Source organism: Copadichromis virginalis, linkage group LG9 (assembly GCF_057382275.1).
Source record: "Copadichromis virginalis isolate Kocher_CV1m ecotype Utaka linkage group LG9, C_Virginalis_male_GT1.1, whole genome shotgun sequence".
Lineage (NCBI taxonomy): Eukaryota > Metazoa > Chordata > Actinopteri > Cichliformes > Cichlidae > Copadichromis > Copadichromis virginalis.
Window position 1 is genome coordinate 4,954,658 of NC_140626.1, and position 14,488 is coordinate 4,969,145.

Genomic DNA, 14,488 nt, shown 5'->3' on the forward strand with positions numbered 1-14,488 from the left:
AAGCAGTCGTAGTCCTGTGACGTAGTTGTGTTGTGGTTGATGTTTGGGGGAGCCTGGGTACATGACTCGGTGGGGTTTCGACAACTGAAGTGAGTTTACATCACAGATGTTGACACATGTTTACATTCATATTTCTCTGAAGTTCACTACCACATAGTTGGCAAATTTCTTTGGTACAACTATACTGAAAACTGAAAGTGAACAACATAGCAATACATATTTGTAATAATCAAATTTAATACTAGATAAAGACAAATAGAAATTGCAGTTTTTTTAATGGTGATTTCAGTAATTAAGGGTGAAAGAAGAGCTATCCAAACATACCTGGCTGCATATGAAAATGCAGTTTCCAGCAATAAACTTAATAGCTGGATGTCCCACTTTTGGCACCCCTGGATGAGGGGATTCGTTAAAGTAGCATAATGTGTTGCTTCGTCACACAGTTTAAGTGTTTTTTGACTCAGGTCAAGAACAGTTCTGACAGTCTCAAAAACAGAAAGGCACGCAGCTTCGGTGTAACCAAAACCTCAGACACGGACTGAGGCAAAGACCAAGCCTACATCACAAATCAGGTCACAGCTGTATACAAATAAAGTTAAGGAATGTTTCTTCATCGTCTGCTGAGTTCTTTCTGAAACATGACGTCTTTATTCAGTTTTTGGTTAGTGTTCACATCCAGTTTCTTCCCATGATGCTGCTCTCGGTCCTGTGATAAGGTTTCTTCCTGGAAAAACTGCATTTTTAGTGAGAGTTAACATGCTTCCAGATTTCAGTGAAAAACTTGTTCCCAGAAAGATAACGTTTCCTGGTGTAGTAATGATGAATCTACCTTCACCGATGACATTTTCACAATCAAGTCAAATAGCCTACATTGGCAAATATACTGAAGATATCATTAGACCTGCAATGGTAACATGTTTACTTGACATTTTTACAGAGGAAACGTTTATGTATCTGGAGCTGATGCTTCATAGTGTGAATTTATACCATCGATCATTGATCATTCTTCCCCCACCAAAACTAACTGATGCAGCACACTTTCCCTTTTTGTGTAAGTGTCAGCATGATGTGTAAAGGTAAGGTTTGCTTTTCTGTAACTTTACTTCTATTATTTTGTTTTTACAAAAAACAATAAAATTAAATAAAACTACTTCTTTACATATACGTGAAAACACTGCAGTATGGGAAGCCCCCACCAGCTTGGACCTATTGCATCTTGACTAAGGGAGGATTCAGGGTTATCTGATCCTGGCCTAACTGTTGTAAGCCTAATCTTAAAAGTAGAAATAGTGTTTGTCTTCTGAATCCAAATTGGGAGCTAGTTTCAGAGAAGAGGCACCTGGAATCTGAAGGCGCTGTCTCCCATTCTACTTTTAAGGAACCACAAGTAAACCAGCACTCTAAGAGTGAGGTACTCTATTGGGGTGATATCCTCTTTGAAGCCTGCTGCAAGACTTTCCTGCAAAACCTGCCAGCCCACTCTGGGCCCACTTTCCAAAGTTATTACCTGCATAGAGAATAGAACTCAGTTCACAAGAGTGAAAATGTAAAGTGCTGGTTGTAGGGTATCTGCAGGTTTAAGGAAGCCAAATTTAAGACTTTTTAAGAGCCTTTTAAGGCCACTTTGATCAAACTTAAGACCTTACATTCACAGATCGGGAGAAGGGATGTGATAACCTTACCAATAGTTCTCTCCAAACCTTTAACTGCACTTTAATGCTCTGCCGTGCATTAAAGTGCAATACTAACAAGCTCTGTCAACTAAATACTGGTAATTTCAGTATTTAAATAAACTCAGTTAAGTGTATATTGAAAACAAGAACCATATAGTGAATACTGTATATTCCTCTGTTCCTCTGTCCGTAAAACCTGTGTGAACTTGGAGTTTGTATTTAACATGCAAGTTATGCTGTCCAGACACTGGCTCATTTCAACAGCAGGTGTAAACGCGGTTATGTTGACAGGAGCAATATTGTCTGGGAAATATTCAAGCTGTTTAGTATACACATTGTCACTCTTGACATCAGTTAGCATATCAATACTTTGGATTTCATTGACTGCAGAAGAAATTTGCATGAACTGAAGGGGAATCGCCAAACATACCGTGGAAACTATTTAAACAGCTATGGAAAATATTCATCCCGGTACAATTTAGGTGCGATTTTGGAACTTTCTTAGAAGACTAAAGTCAGAACATATTGTTTCTGTTGACGTCTGTATTTTTGTATAAACTATATACTCCAAACTCCAGACTAAACCTCTGATTAACATATGAGTGTAGAAAGCACATTCACCAGGAGCAACAAATGTTCCATATGTACCGAAACCTACATCATTTTAATTTTTTATATTATATTTATATATATTTTTCTTTTGCCGGTCCTGTTGACAGATGTATGAAATGTTCTGAAGTGAGATGGGGAAATCTTTACTTCAAGAAGCAAAGATAACGTCACATTTATTGTTTTTCGTCTTTTCCCAGTCCAGTTATAACTGTGTGTCAATACACACTGCTTATTTCCAAGCTGGGTTACCTGAAATGGCTGTAAGAGTTTTTTGTTAATGTTTAGGCTTAAATTGTCATAATCCCTACAGTGCATGCTTATTTTCCTTCTGCCTCACAATGAGACAACAAGCAAAAGCTTAATTACTGGTCACTAACATACATAACCTTCCCTGTACTTCAGATTCTCATTGTTTTTCAGAACTATTCCTGTTAAGTGCAAGCTCAAGCCATCTTTTGCATCAAGGGATTTACCAGCCTAGACTCCATCAGGTTTTCAGTAGCAACCTCCAGCCATTCATTGGCTCTGGGATTTTACCATTCACCCTTTAGGCTCATTTTCAATAAACCTTCTAACTCGGCTTCTTCTGTCCAGTGTGTGTCAGTGTTCAGTCTAAAAACCTGCATTTATACATTTTAGATGCTTCAAGTTTGTAGTTTCAATTATCGGGTATGGGTGTACTACGCTGAAAGAAAACCATGTCAGAGCTAATGTCAACTTGACATGAAACTTTAAAAAGAAAAAAGAGAAATAAAACGACTTGTTGGTGTGTTGGAGCACTGAGAAAAGTCTGAAGCCTAAACATTTGGCTCATATGCAGAACTTGTACCTTATTATTTGACTTTTTGGCCACATTTGAAATCAACATCTAAGCATTTTAAAGTATATGCAGACAAGGAAAAGAAGAATTAGGGTTTATACCCCTGTGAAGATTATACCTGTTTATACGAGAGTATTTTGGAAGACTGGTGTTCACTCAAAATCTCACTAAGCGGCTCACTCAAACATGATTTATACATGTTACAGGAATACAGCATATGATTAGAAGACTAGAAAGTGCATTTTCTGAAGAAACTGCAGTGTGAATGCTTGAATCTGAATGTAAGCACTGAAATGAATTAATTGCTGAATTTTGAGTTAAAAATATTGAATGAGATAAAAAAAAAAAACGAATTTAACCTGAAAACAAAGGTGCTGAACTGCTAAAAGCTGAAGGTTACACAGAAGAAGAAGTTGGAAAAAAACTGAAAATGTTTTAAATGTAAATTAGAAAACCCTAAGAACTGAGAAAAGAACATTTAGAGTCACAAAACATCTGAAAGAATATTAAAAGGTCCTATTCTTTGAATCACTGAATGAATCAAGCATTCACACTAATTAGGACAAAAAAAGGGAAAACTAAGAGTTGGAAATAGTTCACTAGAAAGCCTAGAAAGCTGGAAAACTAAGCACTAAATCAAAAGGAAAAATTGTGATTGTTTTGCAGTGGTTAAGCTGTAAAAAAACCTAATGAACATGGCAGCATAGCCTGTGTCAGGAACAGCGTTGGGCAAGTCACTTGAAAAAGTAATTAGTTATAGTTACTAGTTACTTCTTCAAAAAGTAATTGAGTTAGTAACTGAGTTACAATACTATAAAAGTAACTAATTACTATTGCTTAACCCTCTGGGGTGCTGGGTATAATTGGCCGTTTTTGACTACTATTGATTTTACCTCTACATTTAACTATTGACCTTATTTTTTCATTTTGACGACCTATATTAACACAAAATCTATAATCAGAAAAAACAACATGAGAGTAGAAAAAAAGTTAGATATTTTACTGTAACAATCACAAAACATGTTTAAAAAATCATTTTCATAACTTGAAATGCAAATATAAACTGGTGTTTGCAAAACCTGTGCATATGTTTTAAAAAATGTCAGTTATTTCCAGCTATTTCCCTAAAAATGCAGCTACAGTGGATTTTTTTAGAACCATTTCAAACTATTTACAGAACAATCAGCTGTTCTGCATCAAATAAGATGCCACACAAATTATTTGTGCCACTCAAAAAATATATAATATATAATATTTTTTGTCCACTATAAGAGTAGGAGAACATCACTACCCTGATACCTGCAGGTCTGAAAGCAGGAGGTGTATCCCTCGTCCTGTTTTCCACCTCGAGACGTTACAGTGCAGTCTGCTATTTTTTTTAGTTTTTTTTTCTTTCTGCCTGTCCCATTTGGCTCTTTTGCATCAGAATTGTTGTCTAAAGGCAAAGAAAGATGCCCAACGGATTTACTTTACCAAATTGACCATCCCAGCCTTGCCGTAATGGTCCATTTGATTCACCTTTTATTTCTTATTTTATTTTCACTTACTGAATACGGGACAGACTTGACTGGAGGAAAGAAGGGGAGAAAGAAAGAGGGAAAGAGAAACAGCTGAGAAGAGGGACGGGGGAGAAGGGCAAAAGACAAAAACCAACAGAACGGGCAGAAAAAAAAAATGCATATATCAATCACCTGGATCACCTGCTGAGAAAGAAAAAAGAAAACAAGCAGAAGAGAACAAGAGTAATAGAATAAACAACATCACAATGATATATGGGAATATGACAGTAAATACTAAATGTTAAACATTATTGTGCAGCACATAAGATCAACAGAACACAGTGTGCTTTGAGGTAGGAGCCAAAAAGGGTGTAGTTTGTGGGTGTGATCACCCGTGTGTACACCTGTGAGCATGGACGCGCTTGTTTTTTGTTTTTTTAAAAGGTTCCTTCATGTAATAATCTGCTAGAGGGTGTGGGGGGGCCACAGCCCCGTCCTCCAGGGCATGAAGCAGGTATGGAGGAGATCAAAACTCCAGACATCCAGAGGCCCCCAGAACACAAGAGACCAAGGAAGACCAACAGAGGGGCAGCCGCGCCACTGTCCCAGAAAGAGCTGAGGAGAGTCCCAGATGAGGGCTCACTCAGCAGCCGCGGAGCAGAAGCCAGGGGGGGTTGCAGTGACGCGCCCGTGAGCTCCGCCGGCAGCCAGCTGTGCCTGAGTGACCGAGCCCCAGGCCGAGAGGCTGGGGGCACCCCACCTCCGAAGTGGCCCGAGTGAGCCCCAGGCTCCAGGCCCCGATAAGCGGCCGCCAAGGAGTGAGCCGGTGTGTACCTGGACGCCCATCCCCAGACACAAAGAACCACCAACGCACCGATGTCTGAGGGAGTCCGCCACTGGCAGGGGAAGTGGTGGTGGGGGGAGATAGGCCTCTAAACCTTGGAGGGCCTGAGATGTCCCCAGAGAGGTGGCGCCTGACACCCAACCTGACATATAGACACAGACATACAGGCACACACAGATACAAACATCCATTCCCACCCTCATGCTCTCATGAAAAAAAAAAAAGAAGCTTTTTTTGTTAGTAACGGTAACGCGTTAAAATAGTAATTCGTTAGATTAGTAATTACTAAAAAAAGTTACTTTTAACGCTGTTATTGCCATCACTGGTCAGGAATATCTGAATTAACTAAAATGCTGAAAACATAGATTAGTTCAGTGGCTTAAATGAGCAAATGTTAGAAAGATGTAAAGAGAAAGCACTGGCTTTGTACGTTCAGATGGTAGTTTATATTTACACCCAGAGGCCAAGCATGAGGTAAGCAAACTGTACATACGTCTGAGTGGTATATTTGCTGCAGGTATTGAAAGCTAATGAGTATTCATTAGAAACTGGTCAGAGAGTTAGAACTTAGTCAGACGAGCTGTTTTCTGATTAGGCTTAAAAGCTGTGAGCTGAGAGTCCAGGATTAAGGTCTCCAGAGTGCTTTGAGCCGGTTTTCACATGTGGACAAGCCAGGAAGTAGACAGTCTCTGCTCCTTTCATCAGGGTGCATGATGACTGAACAGAGGGAATAAAGGTCTGGTGACTCTTCCAGTCACCAGATTAAATGCGGGCAAAAGTAGATTAGAATAGGCAGACAGATTTTCGGAGGGTTCTCTGGGTAAAGGAAGAGACGAGAAAATGAATGCAAGCTTGAGCTACATTAAGACAACAGGTTAATGAACTGGATAAAAATGGCCTTAGCTACACTACTATATGAGTAGTTTAACAATCTAGCAAGGAGCAGTAGTGTAGACTGAGTTAAAGTACGGAGCTTGATTGTGGATGGGTGAGAAGTCTGCCAGGGATCTCCAGAAACCAGGACTGGGACAAATAATCGGCCCGGGCATTCTGACTAGAGACCGGCCCAACAGGTATTATAGGAAAAGCCATAAAGCCTTTGAATGAAAACAAACACTGTTGTGACAGTGATGTACACTGTCGTGTTTGTATATGTATGATTTCTTGACCATTTGATCTCACTCTGTGTCTCTCATCTGCCTTTCGTTTATACTGACACCCACGTGTGTTATCTTTACTCTCTGTTTTATCAACAGGAAGAAAATGAGCTACGTAGAAATATACTCTATTATAATATAATATAAGGTTGAGTTATGCATGAGCAGTTATTTAAAAATCAATACCTATTATCCATTATCTACTCCCGCATAATGTTTATATGAAAATAAACTAAACTCCCTTAGCAGTAAATATTGCTCAGAGTGTGAGCTGCCTTGGCAGAGGTTTGCACTCTTGAAGGCCTTCTTGTCCACTGCTTTTTATTTAAACATTTATTTATATGTCTACCGTACTGAATTTGGGTGTAATTGTGCATCGCACTAGCTCTCGCTACCTGAACTCGATTCTGATGCAATTTTATTGCATGAATATAACAAAAATTGGAAGCAACACAGTTTTGACTAGCAGTGAATCCCTATTCCTGCCAAACACACAAACCCACCCACACACAATGCCAATGTGGTCCAACATTGGAGGGGATGGAAACTCATTTTTCTCTGGTAAATATGAAATCTTGAATGTGTCACTCCATCTCGCTGGCCGTCTAGCACCTAGCATCTGCTAACGCTGTTTACATTACTCATGCCTGTCCTCCATGACACCAGGCAGAGTGAAAGAGGGGAACAGTATTTACATAATATTCATCTCATGTCAGTCCTAAGATAGTCAACACCAATCTGGCAATTTGCATTTCATGAGATTCACTCACTTTTCTGGTTCCAGAAGGCCGTCTATGGAGGAGCCGCAAGGTCTCAGAAGCAGGATGAGAAGTAGTAAAACATTTGACGAATTAGTAATTAACTGTATAATAAAATGATGTTTTAATGAATTCATTTACAAGTTAATCTAATGTCTAAACAGAATAATTCTAAATAATCATCTGGTATTTTAATGTGTGTGAATTCAGAATTAAATTCATTTTTCAAAATGGATGTGAAAATGCAATTTTAAAAGGGAAATAAATAAATGGAATCAAACTGAATAAGGAACACAGTTCTTTTTACACTTTAAAGTAATTAACTTGTATTTTTCAATTAATTACAAAATCATGACATTTTAAATTTCTATTTTTGGGACCCTGCAGACCAGAAGTTTATCTGGAGGATATCTGGAGGATATCTGAGGAACAAATCACCCTCTACAACACAGCAGTGAATGTAAACCTGCAGTTTAGCATCACAAGGTTCTAGATTCAAGATTCTTTATTTGCCACATGCATAGTTATACAACACTCAGTGAAATGTGACCGGATACGCTCCTCGACTGTGCAAAAAAGAGAGAGAGAACTTTATATACACTGAATGAGTCATGAATAACCATCTATGTGGGTGAATGTTAGATTAAAAACACTTAGAAATGGGTGCTGAATGAGTGTATAAGGCATGTTAACTCTTGGAGCGCTGTGGGAGAATAGAAAAGTGCCATATAAGAATCAGTCCATTTACCAAAAAGCAAGTGAAAACACATTCTGCGAGAGAGAATCACAAAGGAATGGCGAGGAACAAAAGGAAAACTGAAGCTCTTCTTCTTCCCCTTGATTTAATCGCACTTGGCAAACCAGCTTAAGGGTGTATTACTGCCACCCACAGGAGTGTGGAGCAGGATTCTTTTTATTAACTTCATACTTACAAATTTTAACAGTTGACCACGACAGCACATTTTTTAAAGCAAGTTTAATGTAATGTAAAATTTATCTTCAGCTCCTTAAAAAATGGTTATTAACGCCGTGCTTTCCTAGACTTTGGGCCAGCATTCGAACAATTCATGCTGAACAGGTTCCAGTTTATTGGAGTGTCCACACTGTCCAGTTGGTGTTTGCCTATTAACTTTAGGGTTTTATTAAAACCTCTGTGTCCTATAACCTAATGTGAGTGATTGTCATTTCATCTTTCCAGTTTCTATCCACTCTTTTTTCCTGTGACCAAAATACTTTTGAATGGTTTATAAATGCCTTCCTGTTGGTGATATTACAGCGCTCCCGTCATATGCTTTGGATTTGACTATTTATAATACTTTTAACTTCAGCTTTGCTTATTGGTATCTGTAGATCGAGTGATTGTAATGTCATTGAATGTTTAACTGAAGCCAGTTTTACACACGGGGCAAATAAAGGAATGCAACACAGCTAGGGAAACTTAATGCAGACATGCATAACTACCGAAATAACACAGAAAGTAACTGACAAATACAAAGGTTAGACTCATACCTACACAGAGCAACTTCACACTAATGGAAACACTTGGGAAGACTGAAAAACATGTGCCAGAAATTCAAACACTAAAAGCATGAAAATAAAACAGAAACGCTCTAAATATTCACAAAATCCAAAAACTCGAATAATAAACAAAATCAGAAAAAACAACTGTGCCACATTATAACATTATGGAAAGAAATCTCATGAGCTGTCTGTGTGGTGTGTTTAAAGTGGACATGCAACATGCATAAAACATAATTTACACCATGCAGCTGTGCTGCCATACATTTAACTATATCAGTAAAGCTGCATTTAAGAAATAAGCACTTAAATCCAGTTTAAGTTTTTTAGAATATGTTTTGCACCACCAGTATCAAGTAATCTAAGTTATCTTTATTTTTTTTTGTCTTTTTTTTCATTTTTTTATTGTAAGGAAAGGAAGGAAATACTGTATAGTGGTTCTAACAATCCTGTGGGACTTCAAGATGCAGACAGGCAAACTGGGGATGGCTAACCAACTGGATACAGTCGTAGCGACAAGTGGAGGAAAGCAGTGGTCGTGATAGATGTAGAAGAAATACCAAGGGCTGAGAAAAGAACTCGAGAAGATGCGGAGGGTGAAGGCAATATCTGTCCCAGTGGTAATCGGTTCTCTCGGTGCAGTGACCCCCAAGCTAGGCAAGTGGCTCCAGGAACAACATCTGAGATCTCCGTCCAGAAGAACACAGGAACAGCAAAGATATTGTGCAGGACCCTCAAGATTTATATTTTTTTTAAAAGTCAGGCTGAATATATAAATATCTGGGTCTTCAGCTGACTTTTGTTCTCTCACACTGGTCTGGCAGCAGTCAGGAGTCCTATAAAATGTGCCCCATCTGTCTCCATTTGAAGGCATTTTAGGGATGACTGGATGATTTCGGGGCTGACCCAGGACATGCATGAGGGATTCAAACTCCCAGCTGGTCTGATCTTGAAAATGTTGAGAAGGAGAAAATATTTTGGCTTCACTTTGGCAATGCTGTTTTTAATACGTATACAGGGATGTAACGTTGCATGACCAAAATTACTTATGAGTCCAAATATGTTGATTCCTTCACATGTTACTACACTGTCAGACTAATATGCTAGGTTTTTTCCCCTGACAAAACATGTGCTGCTCATTAAAACAGTGATAATATGATGGAAGCTAAAAATGGATGACTCAGTTTGGTGGTGCACTTAAAGTTAACAGCACTCAGTGGAAAACATGTTCATCTCTACAGTTCTGCTCACTTTTACATGCCTGATACTGACACTATGAACTGCAGTTTAACTGGACTCGGGAATCCTCAGATTTTAGAGATTCTAGAGCGACATTTGGCAAATCTGTTCACGTTCTCAAAATCGGAGCTGCCACCTTAAACTTTGCAGGTAAAGGACAGGGATCCACTTTCTTCAAAATCTGTTGTTAAAAACACCACCGCTGATTTTTTAATATTGTCCAAAACAAAATGTTGTGAAAAATTATTTTTTGACCCTTTTCTTGAAGTAAATGTGAATGGATCAAAATTAGGGTTCCAGCCTGATTTCTATAACTGATTTGATTCGATTCAGTTTTGACTCAGTCAGAAATATGATTAATTCTGACGATTTATCAGTACATTTCCATATTTTTATATCCATGTATAAAAACAAAGCTGACACTTGTGAGACTTCATCAGAGGTGTGAGCATCACAGCAGATGTCTTTGTGTCAAAGTAAGTGAGGATAAAACACAGAAAAACGTGATTTTCTGGGCCTGGCTTTTATAGCAGATAACCGCCTTAAAAATATTCTGCAGTAGAACAAAAACAGAAGAAAACAATGAATCAGCATATAAACATTACCTGATGCTGCTGAAGGGAAGCAGAGTTACAGAGGTTTGATTACAGACACAGCTGAACACTTTGAAATCTGGCATCATTTTAAAATGTTTACATTTCTTTGCTATTAAACAGCAGACATTCGGCTTTCTTGCGTGAGGTCATTTAAAAAAACAAACAAACAAATAAATAAATCTCCTTTGGCTGCTGGTTCAGTGAATTTTGGTCAGAGAGTGACGAAACCTGCAGTTTTAGAATCTGTGAGGTGTCAGCTTTCAGCTTGTCTGCTTACGCGCTGTCGGGTGATCGGAAAATCGTTTTTTCAAACCCACCCCTAGTCCGAATTGACCAGTAACACCACAGACATTACTATAGTTAATATTATTAATATAAAAATGAATAAGACAAATGTATTTTAGTGATGTGAGAATAGTGAAATAACAAAACTACTTTTTTTTTTTTTTTTATAGAATTCTCTTGAGGTTTAGTTTACCATTTATTTAGACTGCAAACGAGAGGTGTATAGTGTAAAGAGAAAGGCCCGGTGGGCCACAAGAAAAATATTAAAACCACAATTCATGGATCAGGAAGCCCAACAAGTTCACCAATAGGTTACAATCAAACTGAATGATGAATTACTGTTTTGATGGTATTCTTTTGGCTGATTTAAGACACGGGTCAAATCGACACATTAGCATAAGAGATAGTAACAGAAAGCTAGCACAAGAGGAAGGTTAAGCAGACAAAGGCAGTGCCTGAAAACAAGTGAGCTTAGAGGAGGAACACAACTGCTGTCAACTAAGCATTCAGTATGACTGAAAGATTCACCAAACCATGTTTGACATTCTGCAGCCCTTTAAACAGCTGATTCATATGTGAAGTCATGGTGTTTCATAACATTCGCTGATGCAGTCGTAATTTTTGTTTGTTTGCTGTGCACATATGGTGGCATGTCATGCGTTAATAACAAACATTTCAAACTGAGCGTCATTAGTGCTTCTAGCTAAGTATCACATATGGCACTGTTTAGAATAGACGCTGAATAACTTGTCTTCCTCAGGAATTTCTACAAACTCAGGAATATGCATACTTGACATCACATTTCTTTTTATCAGTACAATAAGAAATACACAAAACTTGTCCATGTGTAACTGGACTTACTTTCTTTCATTTAAATTATAAGAGATTGCTTCAGGGTTTTTTTTTTGCAGAGTTAACAGCAGTTATAGCAAACCTATGTTACACCCCGGCCTAGGCAACCGGCGTGCAACACAGGAAACATAAAGTAAGGAAAAAATGCCCCCACGCTTACTGCTCTTAAGGAGGGCGAACCAACAAAAAAGACTAATACGGGTCTCCACAAAAATCCCAAAATGACCGTATCGACAACTATTTACATCAAAGCACCAAACCATTTACAACCAGGGGGAAAGATCGCCACACTGACAAACTGAAACACAGGGCTTAAATACATAGAGGGAGCAATCAGGGAATGGACAACAGGAGGGAAACACAGCTGGGGCAAATCAGAACTGACGAGACAAGGAAGCGTAAACTGAACACACTGAGATAAGACAGACCTTCAAAGTAAAACAGGAAACACATAACAGTCACGCCTAAAACAAAACACTGACAACACCGAATCGTAACACCTACATTTACCAAATTCAGAGGCTGCATCCACCTGAGGACCCGGCCTTCGCAGTGTGGGCCGGGTCCTCAGAAAGTCTGGTAGGCCAGAAGTGAGCGACCGTGAAACTGGACGGTCCAGCCTTCAGAACTACGTCACAAGCTCTCTCGTTGGAGTGAAATTAAAATATTAATCTAAGTAGCGAAAGACCGCGGGAGTTGAACACGATGTGCTGGGAGTTTGCTGTTCACGCCGGCTCAGATATTTGAAGTTTACACAGCTACATTCTCGCCTGAAAAGTCAAAAGTTTATTTTTCGACCCAGGAAGAGTAATAAGAGTAATATTAAAACCAAGTAGCTGCCGCTACTTAGTTTTGCTGTCTGGGTGGAAAATTGGGAGAAATTCGGGAAAATGGTGGCTCTGGGAGATTTTCGGGAGGGGCACTGAAATTCAGGATTCTCCTGGAAAAATCAGGAGGGTTGGCATGTATGATATATATATACATCGGTGTGCATGTGTGTGTGTGTATGAATGTAGTTAAAACAGTAAATATGAATAGATTTGAATATTTATTTTTATATTATTTCTTTATATTTGTTTTCTGTTCTCATTCTATAAATCACGTTTGTTGTGACTGTCCTCTGAGGGCCACATATCTCTGAAAGGAAAATTTGTATTTTAAAAATCTGATGATTTTGTGTGACATGGTTAACTCAACTTGATGTTTCAGTAAAACGGACATGGTCAGAGATGCTTTCTTAATTGCTGTCATAGTGTTCTTTGTTAATGTTAGCAGTTATTAACACGTTTGTCATACTCTACATCACACATGTTGGCCAAGGTGGTTAGCAAGAGGAAACTCATGTTACAGTGCTCAATCATTGAAACTTGTTTACCTGCTAATGCTAGCTGTGTGACCACATGAAGTACGGCTAGTAACTGATCTAAGAGCAGTGAAAGCAGAGCAGCAGCAGGTTGCCTCGCACTCTGGTCTCCCTAGAGTTTACCCTCAAAGACCCACAGAGTCTATCCACAATGTGCATGCCAGTTTCCTGGAACTAAGTTTGTATAATGATCTGATTACATCAATGTGAGAATGATGTTGTTGATTGTCCAGCAAATTTACACAAAGTAAATTGGCTTCATGCGTTCAGGCTCCCGTGTACAGGCAGGAGCCTGCCTTAGACCAATGAGTATTAACTGTACTGAAAAAGCATCTTAAATTGCGTGCTACATTGTTGCTAGAAGGGCCAACTTCATAAAATACTTGGAACCAATTCTTCTGACATAAACTATTTTTACACTTGAACTCTGTCTGATGGAAAAAATAGGTCATAATCATAAATTAAAGTGATGTCTGACCAAGTAGTAGCCCAGCAGACAGTAAATGAAGGTTATATCTGTTGCTGTATGAGACATATCAGACAAATTACACATGTTCTCTAATGTGTGTGTGTGTGTGTGTGTGTGTGTGTGTGTGTGTGTGTGTGTGTGTGTGTGTGTGTGTGTGTGGATTAGATAAAAAAAATGTGGGTGAAACACTGTCAAAACAGTTTGAAATTATGTGTCAAACTTGTTGTGCCACATCTTGGTGACATTTCAGTTGAATGAAAGAGCATGTTGATAGTGGAAAGTGCACATGCTCACGAGGAGGGGAAACTCTCACCAGCAGGGAACTGGCTGGATGTAGCAATTCTCAGTCACTATATCTTTAGGTAGTTTATGTATGAATCTCAAGATCAAACTTTTGCCTGAGCCATAACAGCCACTGTATCAACAGGAGGCTGTTAAACAGTAACACCTTTTGCTACAGTCAGTAACTAACCCTTCCTTATCCTTGCAGATGAGTCAATTCTTGACTCCATCTTTGCAGTTTCCACACTACTAGTTCTGCAAAAACAAATAAAGTGCATCCCCAGTGCCTCGAACAAAGTGATGATTACATTGTGGCTTTGACATTTGAGACAGCCCCTTGCCAAGTCGGCCCAAAACTCATTGCTCACCCCGTTCATTACCTCCCATAATGACCCTATTCAGAGACAGCGGGGCCTAGCCTCGGCCCAGAGACCCGGCAATAATCCTCTGCATTAATTAGATGACCCCCTGAGACGGCTGCTGCTGCATTGGTGGGCACAATGACAGGTTCTCTGCTTATT